Below are 14,978 nucleotides of genomic sequence, written 5' to 3' on the forward strand. Positions count from 1 at the left end.
CATCTGGTGGTGGGGAGAATACAGTAATATTTGGGACTAACCCACCTCCTAAGATACCAAGAGAACTGCAAAAGGAAAGAGCAAAGTCCAGTCAGACAAAACAGCTACAAGCCACTTAGGGTACCCCTCAAATGCACAATGTGGGACCCAAAGTCAGTCAGATGTACCCCAAACACCAGAGCAAGCTACACTGCAAGCTTTGAAGAGTATTTCCTCTATACCAGGAGCAAAGACGAACTTCAATAGATAGACAAGGAAATGAGGAAAAAACTGGAAAGATAAGCAAAAGGAAAAGGAAAAATTTGATCTTACAGAGTTACTTGTTACTGTAGTGACAGGGAAGATAAGAATACAAACTTGAAGAGGACAATAATGCCAAAACAGAAATATGTAAAGACTCAAAGACAAGGGCAAAAGAATGTCAGGTCTTAAAGTAACCCCTGAATAAACTTGAGTAGAAGTTTGAAAACCAAATAAGGTAAATGACAGAGAGATTCAACAGCTTAGGAAAAAATCAATGAAGAAAATACCTTCCTAAAAACTAGAATTGGTGAAATAGAGGCCAAAATACTGAAGAAAACAACTCCCTAAAGACTAGACTGGGTCAAATGAAAAAGGAGGCTCTAAAACATACTGAAGAAAACAATTTCTTAAAAAGAATTGGACAAATGGAAAAGAAAACATAAAAGTTTAAGAAAATAAGTCCCTACAAATAAAAATTGGACAAATAGAAGCTAATGACTTCATAAGAAATTAGGAAACAATAGAAGAAAATCAAAAGGATAAAAAATAGGAGGAAATCTTAAATATTTCACTGTAAAAACAACTGACCTATAAAATAGATCCAGGAGAGCTTACCCAAGAAGTATCATACTACTTGAAAGCAATGATCAAAGATCCTGGACACCATATTACAAGAAACCATTAAGTGAAATTGTCCTGATACTTGTGAAGATTGGATTTAGCTATCTCCTGATTATAACAATGAAGATAATTAGTCTAACAAAATCAGGAATGGATTGTGAACTTTAAGATTACTCCACCCTACTTAGTCTAATAAAATCGGGAATGTCTTGTAAACTTTATATTACTCCACCCTACTTAGTCTAACAAAATCAGGAATGTCTACACCCATACTTAAGGATTAAGTATTTAGGAGGATGGCCTTCAACAGACATGTGCAGAAACAGCTGGCAGATCCCTGGGCTGTCCTAAGTCAAACTTAATCTACCATTGGGACAGATAAGACACATGATGTAATGAGATGAGAATGTAAAAACATCTATATATTTCAAGTCTTTTCCACTCTTTTGGCCTTTTTCCCCAGAGAGGTGGTTCTGGCTAGTCACTTTCTGTAAGCAGGCTTGGGCGCCAGTTCGATCCTGGAACTCGAGCCTGGAGGAACTCCCTCAGACAGCTTCCTTGAGGTGGTCACGTGGTGAGTGATAAGACTGACTCCCTTTTCCCTTGGCTCTCAGGGGAGGCCCCCTTGGCCAAGGCCTTGAATTCCTGCCTGCCTCAGCCTGAACTGGAGCAGTTTAAAATTAACTCTTTTCCTCCTCTCTCTCTCTCTCTCTCTCTCTCTCTCTCTCTCTCTCTCTCTCTCTCTCTCTCTCTCTCTCTCTCTCTCTCTCTTTCTTAATTTCTTTCCTCTATATTAATTAAAATTACCATAAATTTCCAGCTGACTTGGGTATTTTATTTAGGATATCCCCTGGCAACCAATAATTAATTTACTTTAGGTCACAACCCAAAATTATCCTTTACATACACTTGAATATGAGGAGAAAATAGAAAATGAAAGAATCACCATCTGAAAGAGCCATAAAATAAAATTTTCTAGGACTATATCCAAATTCTAGAACTCCCAGACCACAGAAAAAGTACTGTGAGTAGTCAGAAGATAACAATTCAAATATTATGGTACCACAGTCAGGATTACACAGGCTCTTAACATCTTCCACATTAAAGAACTAGAAGGCATAGAATATGACATTGTTGAAAGCAAGCAGTCTGAGATTACAACTAAAAATTATCTAACTGTGAAGCTGAGAGTTGTCTTCCATGAGAAAAAAAAAATATATATTTAATGAGATAGAGAACTTTCAGACATTCTTGATAAAAAGACCAGAGCTGAAAAGAGAATTTGGGGATCAAATTCAACCTTCAAGAGAAGCATAAAAAGGTAAACAGAAAAGCAAAAATGTAAGTGATTCAGTAAGGTTAAACTGATTACATTCCTGCATGAGAAAGTAATCATTAAGATATTGAACATATCTGTAATGCTAGAGTTATTTAAGGTACCTAAAGAACTCAAGATATTTAAGGTACTTAAGATACTTAAGAACTTTATCCTCATTGGGATAGAGAAAAGGAGTAGTATATATAGGAAGAATATAAGCTGAAAAGGATAGGATGATATAAAAAATAGATACACATACATATAAACAAGAAAGAAGAATACACTGGGAGAAGAAGAAAGGAGAGATAGAAGGGGATAAATGATCTTACATGAAGAGGCATATAGGAGTACCTCTTTAAATATATAGTGGAGGAAATGATAGGGGGGTTGGCAGTCAGTGCATGAAATTTTACAAAGTATTGATGTTAAGATGGAAGTTAAGGGTTTTTTTTTAAGAATTAGTTCAAAGTGTGAATAACACTAATATTCAGTCAGCTATAGAAACCTATATTTCCTGATAGAAAATTGGGAAGAAGTTGGGAATAAGAGAAGGTGAGAGACAAGTTCATTGTTCAGTAAGATTTACAGGAAGCCAAACTAAAGGTGGCTGATACATAATGATAATATATGCATCTTGATTAGTAGAATTTATACAATCCACTAATCAAGTGGAATTTGGCAAAGACACAAGCTTTTACATATAAGTGGCCTTTTCCAAATTAGTATATGATTATTAATTCTGGTCTGAAGATACATACAGGATGAGTTGTGGCCAAGATTTCCCATTGTGTATGCTGACTTGGGCCTCCTTCAATAGCTAATCAGGGAATAGACACTGCTACATCCTCAAATTCTAGTCTTTCAGTTCTTGCATTAATATGTAATACTAATGCCAACATGCTATATTTACATTAAAAGTAATAATGGGACCTTTGGAATTCATCCTCAGACCCCAGTTATGTACTGTTTGATTAAAATTGTCAGACATTTCTACCCAAAGAAGATTCGATACAAAAGAGTCTGACCATGGTATTTCCTTTTCCATTGTCTCTTGTTATTCAGAACATAATTCTTCAACAATTGGATGTGAGGGTTTGTACATATCCTCACTCATCCTTAACCCTTTTCTTAGGGAGGCCCTAAAAACTGATATATATATATATATATATATATATATATATATATATACACATATATATATATATATAATAAGTACTTTATCACATAGAATCCACATTTGAGGTGTTTGAGGGATACAGAAAAGGTTCTTTGCATGAAGAAAGGGAGATACTGTGGTTCCTAAATAATTATACATACCTCCCTCAGATACTAGAAATATTCCTGTGTTAGAACAGGAAGGGGAAGCCAGATTGTATCATTAATATAAACAAAGGGAAATTTGTGAAACCATGTAAGTGCTCTTAAAAGAAGTGATTTTGGTAAAATTAAACAATATATTTCAGCATTAGTATCCACTGCGAAGGTGATAATAGTAAATGTGGCATTAAGTAAATAAGCAGGAGTCTTAAGAGAATTGTGCCATCTCAAGGGATTGTTCAGTCAACTGGATTGTTCATTTGACTTGTGCCCAAGTCATCAGTCTTGCAGACTTGTCTCTCAAGGACTTCAAGATAGTCACTGGAAATCTTCACACTCTGTTGTTCTCAAGTGTCATCTGTTGCATTTATCTGTGAATCTGGTCTTCCTCAACACAGTTTAATGAGTTTGCTGGGTATCCAGACATGTCCATTATCTGTGGAGATACAAGCAAAACCTCAACCCCATGTCACTATTTTATTAGGTCCATTCCAATTTTTTTCTCCTGGATATTAACAGTACACTAAAGGTTTTTGTTTATTATTTTCCTTCTAATTTAAAATATTTTGCATTGGTGTAATTACCATGCCTTTAAGAATGGTAAAGTGAATAATTATTAAATTGTTAAAAGTATCCATTTTAAAAGTTTATTTGAGTTAATATGTTTTGGTCAGGTAATATTTTCTTCATATAGTATGATATTCACCCTTTTGTTTTTCAGCTTGTGTTTTTATGATTTGATTAGTTCTTTCTAAAATCACTGGACTGGTTGAATTACAGGGAATACCAGTTTTATGAGTAATGTCCCATATTCACAGAACTATGAAAATCATTGACTAGTATTATAATAGGGAAGGTTTTAGGGAAGGTTAACAGAAGGGATCACACTAACAATATATAAAGAGGGTTTATTTAACTAAACAGGAATAAGTGAATTAGAAAGGGATTTGGATATTACTTACTACTATTAACCCATTCAGGTATTAATTCTTAGACTTTCTAAATAAATCTTAACTTAACTAACTAAACTAGTAGAAGATACAAGGGGTTAGTAATGTCCACAGGGCCAGATTCTTACAAACTCCAGAGTCCTTGGTTGGGTCAAAACAGCAGGATCAAGATGTAGGGTCTTCACAAGATCCAGGAAGGGAAGAGGTTCATACCCATTCAAGACTTGACCAGACTGAAGGGGAACACTCACTCAACCTTTAAAAGATGATCCAAATCCTTGGCAGCTCCTAAATTGTTTTTTTCAGGGAGACCCTTTGGCACACAGTCTCTCAGTCTGCCACCCAGCTTGAGAGAGAGCTTCCCAACTGCCTTAGAATGCTGACCCAGCCAGCTCTGTGGAATCCTGGTTTTGCAACATCCCAGGCTGTCAGTCTGCTTTTCAATGCCTTATTAGAAATCCCTTCCTACAGTATAAGCACTATTATTACCCATTTTTATTTGTTTGGGAATCCCAAGGTGTGAGAAGGCTTATAATAAATGTGAGATAATATGAGAGGTAGTCTCAACTGATTGAGCTGAAGCCCAGATTGCATGAGAAAAAGTATTTATGATTACATGTATATATTTGAGTTGTCCAAATGTATTGAGTATTGAGTATTGAGTCACATCCATTGTCATGTTTGATTTGCTTCAACTCCCCTAGTGTTAACTCCTAAGAGAAGCAGAAAAAAATGAGGAGCATCATGCACATTGGTGAATAATTTCCTGAGCTTGCAATTTAGTAATTGAAAAATGAGATCTAAGTGAATGAGCATGCTCATCAAGTAAATAATGTGAATGAACAGCTTACTGAAATGCTGTAGCCACTAGTTTGTGCACTTGGGTATTTCCATGTGTCAAAGGACCAGAAAGGGGTGAATGAGATCAAATGTGTGTAATGTAAAAGGGATTTTGTCTTTGTAAAATCACAGTTCATGCAGTTTGAAATAGAAGAAATAGCTCAGAATCCTGTACTGGTCTTATTTTTGTAGTTTCTAAAGAATTAACAAGGTTAACAATATATTGAGAGTCAGAGATAATATTACAAGGTTTTGAAATTGTCCTTAACACACCACAAACAGTGGCAAGTTCTGCTGTGGAGAGGAGTATACAGTGTATAAAAACATGGACTGGCCTTCCATAATGGCTCCTGCATGGCCACTGGATAAAGCATTGGCAAAGACATTAAACCAGAAAGAATAGGATAAGGAGATGTGATTTTTGAAAATATGATAGGAGTCAATTGTTCAAAATGCAAAATTTTGTTGTTGGGAATATGATTATCAATAATCCCTAACGAATCTGTAAGAGCTATTTGCCACCGGAGAGATTGTATGAATAATGACTGAACTTGTTATTTAGACATAGGAAGATGAATTACAGAAGGATCAGTGCTGATCAGCTGCAAAGTGCATTTTCTAACTTGGTAATGAGTAGTAAGTTCTAAGTAGCTAGTTATAAATTTTATTTGTTGGTTGGACAAGTGTATCCACTCAATAATATGTTCTCCTTGATCAAGGGTGACAGTAGGAGTGTATGTTTTGTTTTTAATATCAAAGCTAATAAAGGCTGGGAAAATCAATGCAATAAAGGTGATCCTGTGACAAGGCAGATTCCACCTTTTTGAGATCAATCTTAGCTAAAGGAGACAAAATTTGAGGGGAGAATAGATTGCAATCATCACAGAGAGTATCAAACAAATGTTTACGGTCTTCAGTAGTGCATTTAAGATATAGTCTGAGCCAATTAATACCTACCAATAATTTTTGAAAATCATTTAGAATACAGTGATCCTTCACCTATCATGGGAGTTACATTCCAGAGACTCCTGCAATGGGTGGAAATCTGCGAATTAACAACATTATATTTATTTTATTTTATATATTTTATAAGTCTTTATAAACCCTCCCCACTCTCCTATAAACCTCTTTCACACTCTTATAAATACTGAGCCAAGGATACAAAATAGCTCTCTGGTTGGTCACCTTTCATTCCAGCAGCCAAATAGTGCCGGGTACAATCTCACATTGGCAAACTTACACAAGTGACAGTGTTGTACTGAATTTCCATTGTGTACAGTACCCATACAGGTATGCATTCGCAAAATCCCATGATACAGTGAAAACGCCATGATACATAATTAGATATATTTATTTTTTTAAACCTGTAATACAATGAAGGCATGATAAGTGAACCATGATATATCAAGGGACAACTGTACATAAAGTATCTCTATGGATCTTTATTTTTTGTGGCTTGACTTCTTGGTTTTTAACCATGGTAGCTAGATATTTTTATGTTGGATTAAGTTATATTTTTTCAGGAGCTATAACTAACCTTGCATTTCCTAAAGCTTGTTCTGTCTGAGATAACATAGAAATTATGATTTCTTCAAAAGGAGTTGCAAGCAAAATGTCATCCATATAATGAATAATGTATTGTTCTAGAAATTGTGCTCTAATTGGAGCTAAGGCTTATGCTACAAATTTTTGTCACAGGGTCAGGCTATTTTTCATTCCCTGTGGAAGTACTTCCACTGATACCTTTTTATGGGTTCTTTAAAATTAATGAATGGAATAAAAAATCTAAGCAAGGAAAATCAGTGGGAAAGAGAAGAAAGGTAAAGAAATGATATTTTAAACCAATAACTATTAATAGCCAATCAGTTAATATTGCACGGGAGACAAGAGACCTGGCTATAAGGCCCTCATGATTGCCATTTGGTCATTTACCTTCCTAAAATCATGTATTAAACAAGTAATAGGACCAGCAAATTGAGCAGGAGAAGCAGAAAGGGCCCCTATGTAAAATCACCTTAGATGGTCTAAGAGGTAGATAACACCAACTTCATTTCAGACAGCACATCTCTTCCCCATAAAGAAATAGAGATATCTAGTACATAATACCTTTGTGTCCTTCATTATCTGACCAATTAAGATCTCTAGGTATCTGTTGAATAGTTTTCTGGTATTCCAATGCATTCTAATCGATTAACAGGACTAACCATCAACAAGTGTGAGGGTCATAGACTGGGTAATATTATTGACACCTCTGCTCTTGTGCCTAAAAGATCTGGAAAGATTCTACAGCCTACATATAAAGACAATGTAGGATGCTCATGAGTAATTTGTTCAGACAAGAAAAGTCCTGAGGTGCTAAAAATTTTATGCCCTCTCTTATGGATCATTAAGGCAGCATACCTTCCCACTAAAGTAAAAACTTCCTTGGTGAATGGATCTGTTGGCTATGCTCACCAATGCAATATTGCCCTTATGTGACTTATACTTTATGTTAATGTGTTTGCTTGAGTAATGGATTGAAAATTAGAAGGAAAATGGAAAGCTAGGGAAAATATTTGCAACAACTGTCTCTGATAAAGGTCTCATGTCCATGATACATAAGAAATATCCAAATTAATATGGCTTAATCATTCTCCAATATATCAACAACAAAAAATAAGAACAGGAAGGTGTTTTTTTCCCTATTTCATTATTTATTTGTTTTTAACACTTAAACATTTTTTCAGTTCCAAATTCTCTCTTATCCTCCAATTCCTCTCCTAACCATTAGAAAGGCAAGCAATGTGATTAATATATATGTGTATATACATGTAACATCACGTACAACATATTTCCATATTAGCTATTGGAAAAAAAGTAATAAAAATAAAGTTGTGTTTGGTTGTATTTTCCATTATGAATCCTCTGGAATTTTCTTGGCTCACTGCATTGATCAGAGTAACTAAGTATTTCACAATTGATCATTTTTACAGTACTGTTGTTAATATGTACAATGATCTAGTTTCATCAAGAAGTTTTCAAAGGAAAAAATTCAAGCATTCAGCAACTATGAAAAAACACTCCAAATCATGAATTCAAAAAAAAAATGTGAGGATCTACCACCACCTCTCATTTATCAAACTGACAAAAATAACAAAGGAAGAATATGACAAATATTAGAAGGAAAACAGAAACACTAATTCAATGTTGACTGTGCTACAAACTGGTCCAATGATTTGGAAATCATATCTTGAAATTCACTGAACTATGATCCAGCTATACTACTTCTAGGCCTATACCTCAAAGTATATCAAGGAAAGATAAAGACTGCAAAATGATTGGCAGGAGCATGTGACTGGAATGTTATGAGCCTGGGAGTGTTGGAATCTTTGGGATTCAGTTGAGAGAGAAACTGTTTCTCTGGAGCTGAGGAAAGGAGAGAGAAGTGTGGCTGAGTCTGTCAGAAGATCAACTCCCAAGACACTAGTCTGTGAAGATCCTTTGGCTATGGTGAGGATTTATTCTTCAACCATCTGCTGATTAGGGATTGAGGAGCTGTTTTCATCTTGGAGGAGTTATCATCTGTGGACATTTCACCTTGGATTTCTGTTTTGGCTCCCAGAGACTGTATTGTAAGATTCAGTTTTTCTGTTTGATTTGCCTTTAGGATATTAGTATAATTAGAATTATTAATTTAGGAGTTAAAATTAAAGGTCTAAAGATCACCCTCTCCCTTACTTCTTCCCCAAAACCCTCTCCCCAATCTCAAATAAATACAAACTATTTAAATGTTAATCTTTATGTGTGTTCCCTTCCTAAAATTCTGGTTTTACAAAAGAGAATAGAGAAAGAAGAGAAGAATCTACATAAATAACAATATGTATAGCAGTTCTTTTTGTAGTAGCAAAAAAACTAGCAACTAAGAGAGTGTCCAAAAACTAACAAATGCTCGAATAAATGTGGAACATGAATGGAATGGGATACTCTTTTGATCAAAGAAATCATAAAAGTGATTGTGTCAGAGAATCCTGAAAAGATTTGTGTCAACTGATGAAGAGTAAATCAAGCAAAGGCAGGAGAACTATTTATAAAATAACAACCACAATGTAAAGTCAAACATCTTTGAGGAAAAGGATCTCTGATAATGTAACTACATTTCTAGGAAACCAGTGATGAAGCATGCCAACCAATTCCTGACAGAGAAGTGATAGAAACAAGATTGTAGATAAGTTATATATTTGGACATGGTCAAAGTGAGAATTTGTTTTGATTAACTATGAATATTTGTTTAAAATGTTTTTCTTTTATTACAAAGGGAAGGTTTCTGGGAGTGGATGAAATTAAATAATTTATGTAAATTAAGTTTTTAAAAAAATAATCTTCATTGCCTTAAATTTGCCTTTTTGCATAGTTAGGCCAAACTATTTTGTATGATTATGGAACTAATTTAGAAGGATCTGAAACATTGTGAGGGTATGAAACAGTCACATAATGCTATCTAAAAATAGAAAAATACCAATTCAGGGGCATAGTTACAGAGTATATCAGCAGATCCGATGACAGTGTCCACTAAAATAAGGCAACTGGTAAGGTCTGAAGTACCTTAAGATGTAGTGTTAAGGAAGATGATAAGGTGTGGTGGTTCTCCATTTCCCTGGAAGAAATAGAAATGATACCTTAAATCTCTTCTAAGCAATGCACACAGTTATAGAGCTTTTTATGGCCACCTTCATGAGGTCTGGACAAATGGGCAATGGGGACAAAGAGGAAGATATGTCTAATGGTTCCCAATTTTCTTTCTCTTGTGCTATTGTTTTTATTACATTATTGGTTACAATTTTTATTGTTATAATATTGTGGAGGGGCTCTTCCTCCTCCTCCTCCTCCCCTAGCGGCCGCAGCGGCGGCGGGGAGCCGCGGGCCTGGGCCCGGCCATGCCTCCGCCCCCCGGGCCAGGCCGCGCGGGCCCCGATGCTGCTGCAGGCCCCAATGCTAGCGGGGCGGCCCCAAGCGGGCCCGGGAGGCCGCCGAGCTAGAGCAGCAGCGGCGCCAGGAGCAGAAGCGGCGGCGGCGGGACGCACAACAGCGGCAGCAGCTGCAGCACCTCGAGTCCTTTTATGAAAAACCTCCTCCTGGACTTATTAAGATGAGACTAAGCCAGAAGACTGTATCCCAGATGTACCAGGCAATGAACACGCCAGAGAATTTCTGGCTCATGCTGCAACTAAAGGACTCTGGATGCCCCTGGGGAAAGAAGTCAAGGTTATGCAATGCTGGCGCTGTAAACGGTATGGACACAGAACAGGTGACAAAGAATGCCCATTCTTTATCAAAGGCAATCAGAAATTAGAACAATTCAGAGTAGCACACGAAGATCCCATGTATGACATCATAAGAGAGAATAAGCGGCATGAAAAGGATGTGAGGTAAGGCTCTCCAGAATGAAGTGACATTTGCATTTCCACGCCTGATCAGAATTGCAAAGGACACAAAGAACATGAAGCCCTAAATCTCCAGCCCGCACTGATTGCTGCTGGCCTGTGCTTCCTTCAGAACTTCCTTCTCCTCTCTTGGGTACTTAGACAAGAATGTCACACTGCCGCTTCCTTTTTTGTCATCGCTCTCGCTGGTCCCCTCTCCAGAGAAAGAAAAAAAACCTCTTGTATCAACACAGACAGACAAGCCAAAGGAATTCCCAAGTGATCGTGTCCTAAGGGGCCTGGCTGGCCCCAAGCTGTCAGGAGGTGCGAACACGCTTCATCATCCTAGAGATGGTCTGGAGATGTGGATACAGCAGTTAAAGAAGCTACTAGAAGATTCTACCTCAGATGAAGATGGCACTAGTTCCAGCTCCTCAGAATGTAAGGAGAAGCATAAGAGAAAGAAGAAGAAAGAGAAACATAAGAAAAGGAAAAAGGAGAAGAAAAAGAGAAAGAAAAAGAAAAAAAAAGCACAAATCTAAATCAAATGAGAGTTCAGACTCTGACTAAAAAGTCATTTCCTTTGAATCCATCTTGTCACTCCAGAATCATAGCTGAATGTCAGAGGTAAAGAAGTAGCCACAAAAGGGCCTCAGTTGACAGAGAAAAAGGAACCAAAAAACTTGCATAGTTAGCATCCCCCCATGGCATTTTGCCCTCACTGCCAACAGTGATGAATTCACTGTGATATTGAGTTTCTTATATGCCACACTGCTGGATTCTCCTCCTCCTCCTCCCCCCTGTGTACTGTAGTTTGTGATTAGTTTTGAAAAAAAAAAATCAAGCATAAGATACGAAAATATTCTAGGTGTTTCCAAGAGAGATTCCCCTAGAAGATCAGAGGGTTAATGGAGTAGTAGGATGACTTGAGAAGTTGAGATCTTCAGCAGTTACAAGTGCATTCTATTGAGTGATGAATAATAAAACTCCATTATTTCTCACTTAAAAGTGAATATCCTTGCTGTATACTTGCAAGATCTAATGGTGGAAGAATGGAAAAGGAGGTAGCTATATGAAATATCTTATCTTCATTGTAATAATTTTGTTGTAGAATCTGGCACTCCACAAAGTAACTGATCTACTAAGATTTTTAGGGAAAAAAATTTTTTTGTCAGCAGAAAATCCTTCCTTTCCTTCCCAGTGCAATCTACTCCCCAATTCAGAACAACAAAAGAAAACCCAATAAAGATGTGAACTCAAACAAAAAAAAAATAATATTGTGGAGGGGATCTGAGGAAGAGGTAACTCCTCATTCTACCAGTGGATCATAAGTCCTATACATACTTTTGTTAAAAGTATGCCATAAAGAATAACCCATTCTCTCATAAAGGAACTCGCTGTTCTTTTGTTTTAACAGCTCCAATTCTGAAAAATGCATCTTTTTCTTAAACCAAGACTTGCAGAAATGTGTTTCCAGAGGGTGGAGTCAAGATGGCAGAGTAAATCAGAGCAGCTCCATGCCACTATGACAATCCTCTCCAACAAATATTAAAATATTGCCACAAAATGAATACAGGAGTGAAAGAACCAACAAGATTACAGAATAAAACTACTTTCAAGAAAAGAAAAACTCAAAAAATAGGCAAAGAACAACTGGGACCCTGGGGTAAGAGGAGAGGAGAGCCAGAAAGAAGATGTAGTGAGGGAAGAGCAAGCCAAGAGCAAACCACCCTCACCCCAACCCCACATCTGCTGTCAGAGGTTCCAGAACCTATGCCCAAGGCAACCTCCAGACCCAGAGATCCTGCCTGGGCAAACAATGGTACAAGCCAACCCATACCCCCTTGAAATTTCAAACCTTTGGAGAAGTCTGGAGCCCCAGCAGGGGAATTCTGGTCTAGGCTTGAGATGAGGACTTATTTCACACTTTGGGGTGGTTGATAATACTAATTACTAAGTACTGATCTTTTTGTCTAAAATTCAAGGCAGTGCTCCAAGACAGAACAATCAAAGGTGTCCTTGATTAGATAAAGTACACAGCTTCTGACCTGATCAAGATCAGAGTGAGATGAAAAGGTTACACCAAAGCCTAAGAGAAGACTAAGCTATCAGCATCTCAAGAGTCAATTGAATCAGTCAGGGGAGGGAGTTCTCAGTCCTGCGACCATCACATCATCCCCCCAAGCCTACCTACAATTAGATAGGAAAAATGAGGAAACAACAAAAAAGCACCCAACTCTGAAGAATCTTTACAGAGAAAAAATAACAAGGTACAGACATAGAAGGTGACAGTAAAAGTAAAGAAAATACATGCAAAGTCCAAAAGAAAAATACAGGTTGGATGCAGATTCAGGATGAACTCAAAAAAGGACTTCAAAACCAATTAAGAGAGGTGGAGAAAAAGTGGGGAAGAGAAATGAAAGTAATGCAATTAGAAATGGGTCCATTGAAAGAGAAGAACAAAAAATAACAGGAAAAATCAGGTCTTTAAAATCAGAATTGACTATCCAGAAACTAATGATATAAGAGAAGTCAAGAAACAATAAAGCAGAATCAAAGGAATGAAAAAAATAGAGGAAAACATGAAATATCTTATGGAAAAAATAACTGAAATAAGAAGAAAAGGAAAAAGGAAAGAAAGGAAAGAAAGGAAAGGAAAGGAAAGGAAAGGAAAGAAGGAAAGGAAAGGAAAGGAAAGGAAAGGAAAGGAAAGGAAAGGAAAGGAAAGGAAAGGAAAGGAAAGGAAAGGAAAGGAAAGGAAAGGAAAGGAAAGGAAAGGAAAGGAAAGGAAAGGAAAATAGGAAAGGAAAGAAGGAAAGGAAAGGAAGGAAAGGAAAGGAAAGGAAAGGAAAGGAAAGGAAAGGAAAGGAAAGGAAAGGAAAGGAAAGGAAAGGAAAGGAAAGGAAAGGAAAGGAAAGGAAAGGAAAGGAAAGGAAAGGAAAGGAAAGGAAAGGAAAGGAAAGGAAAGGAAAGGAAAGGAAAGGAAAGGAAAAAGGAAAGGAAAGGAAAGGAAAAAGGAAAGGAAAGGAAAGGAAAAGGAAAGGAAAGGAAAGGAAAGGAAAGGAAAGAAAGGAAAGGAAAGGAAAGGAAAGGAAAGGAAAGGAAAGGAAAGGAAAGGAAAGGAAAGGAAAGGAAAGGAAAGGAAAGGAAAGGAAAGGAAAGGAAAGGAAAGGAAAGGAAAGGAAAGGAAAGGAAAGGAAAGGAAAGGAAAAGGAAAAAGGAAAGGAAAGGAAAGGAGGAGGGGAGGGAAGAGGAGAGGAGAGGAGAGGAGAGGAAAAACCAACTGACCTAGAAAATAGATCTACAAGAGGCAATTTGAGAATTATTGAACTACCTGAAAGCTATGATGAAGAAAAAACCTTGGACATCATATTACAAGAAATTATCAAAGATAACTGCCCAGAGATCCTTGAACAAGAAAATAAAATGGAAATGCAAAGAATTCATAGATCACCTCCAGAAAGAAATTTTCAAATGACAACTTCCAGAAATGTAATGGCTAAATTCAAGAGCCACCAAGTCAAGGAAAAAAGTACGTTAAATAGCCAGAAAAACCCATGCAAGTACCGTGGGGCTACAATGAGGATCACACAGGAGCTAGTGGCTTCTACATTAAACAATCAAAAAACATAGACTATGATATTCAGGAAGGCAAAAGATTTAGAATTACAACCCAAAGTCACTTATCCAACAAAACTGAGTATATTCTTTATTGCTTGGGGGGGTGGAGGGGATGGACATTCAATAATATAGAAAATTTCCAAGGATTCCTGATAATAATCCAGACTTAAACAAACAATTCCAGGTCCAAATATGAGATAAGCCCAAAAAGGTAAATAAGAAAGAGAAAATTTAAGGGACTCGTTAAGGTAAAAATGTTTATATGTCTACATGGAAAGAACATTTCTGTAACTCTAAAATTATTCTTAGTAGTAGAGAAGATAGAAGGAATTGACTCAGAAAGAGAATGGAGAAGTAAACTGATTATGATGATATGATGTACATGTAAATTTGGTGATGTGGAATGATATGTATGTACGATATGACATGAATGTATATGAATGATATGAAAAAATCAATAAAGGGCTGAGAGGGTTGCACTGAGAGATAAGAGAAGGGAGAGATAGAATGGGGAAAATTATATACCATAAAAGGTGTAAAAAATCATTATAGAGAGGGAAGGATAAGGGTTTTGATAGGCAGTGCTTAAACTTTATTCTTATCATAACTGACTCAGACAGGATAAAACAAGTATACTCAATGGGGTATAGAATTCTACCTTACCCTAAT

At 36.7% G+C, this 14,978-nt stretch overlaps 1 long non-coding RNA gene and 1 pseudogene across 1 annotated transcript; one reads left to right on the top strand and one right to left on the bottom strand.

The window, feature by feature from the left end:
* Window positions 1-3,616: 3,616 nt before the first annotated feature.
* Window positions 3,617-4,804, bottom strand: LOC130453758 (uncharacterized). The gene is made up of 2 exons (XR_008911301.1): window positions 4,578-4,804; window positions 3,617-3,935 (listed from the first exon to the last, which is right to left on the bottom strand). It is a non-coding gene; the product is annotated as an uncharacterized LOC130453758 (long non-coding RNA).
* A 5,020-nt stretch (window positions 4,805-9,824) lies between these two features.
* On the top strand, window positions 9,825-11,960 carry LOC100032057 (retinitis pigmentosa 9 protein-like; annotated as a pseudogene).
* Window positions 11,961-14,978: the final 3,018 nt, after the last annotated feature.

This window comes from Monodelphis domestica, chromosome 4, assembly GCF_027887165.1.
Source record: "Monodelphis domestica isolate mMonDom1 chromosome 4, mMonDom1.pri, whole genome shotgun sequence".
NCBI classification, from domain to species: domain Eukaryota; kingdom Metazoa; phylum Chordata; class Mammalia; order Didelphimorphia; family Didelphidae; genus Monodelphis; species Monodelphis domestica.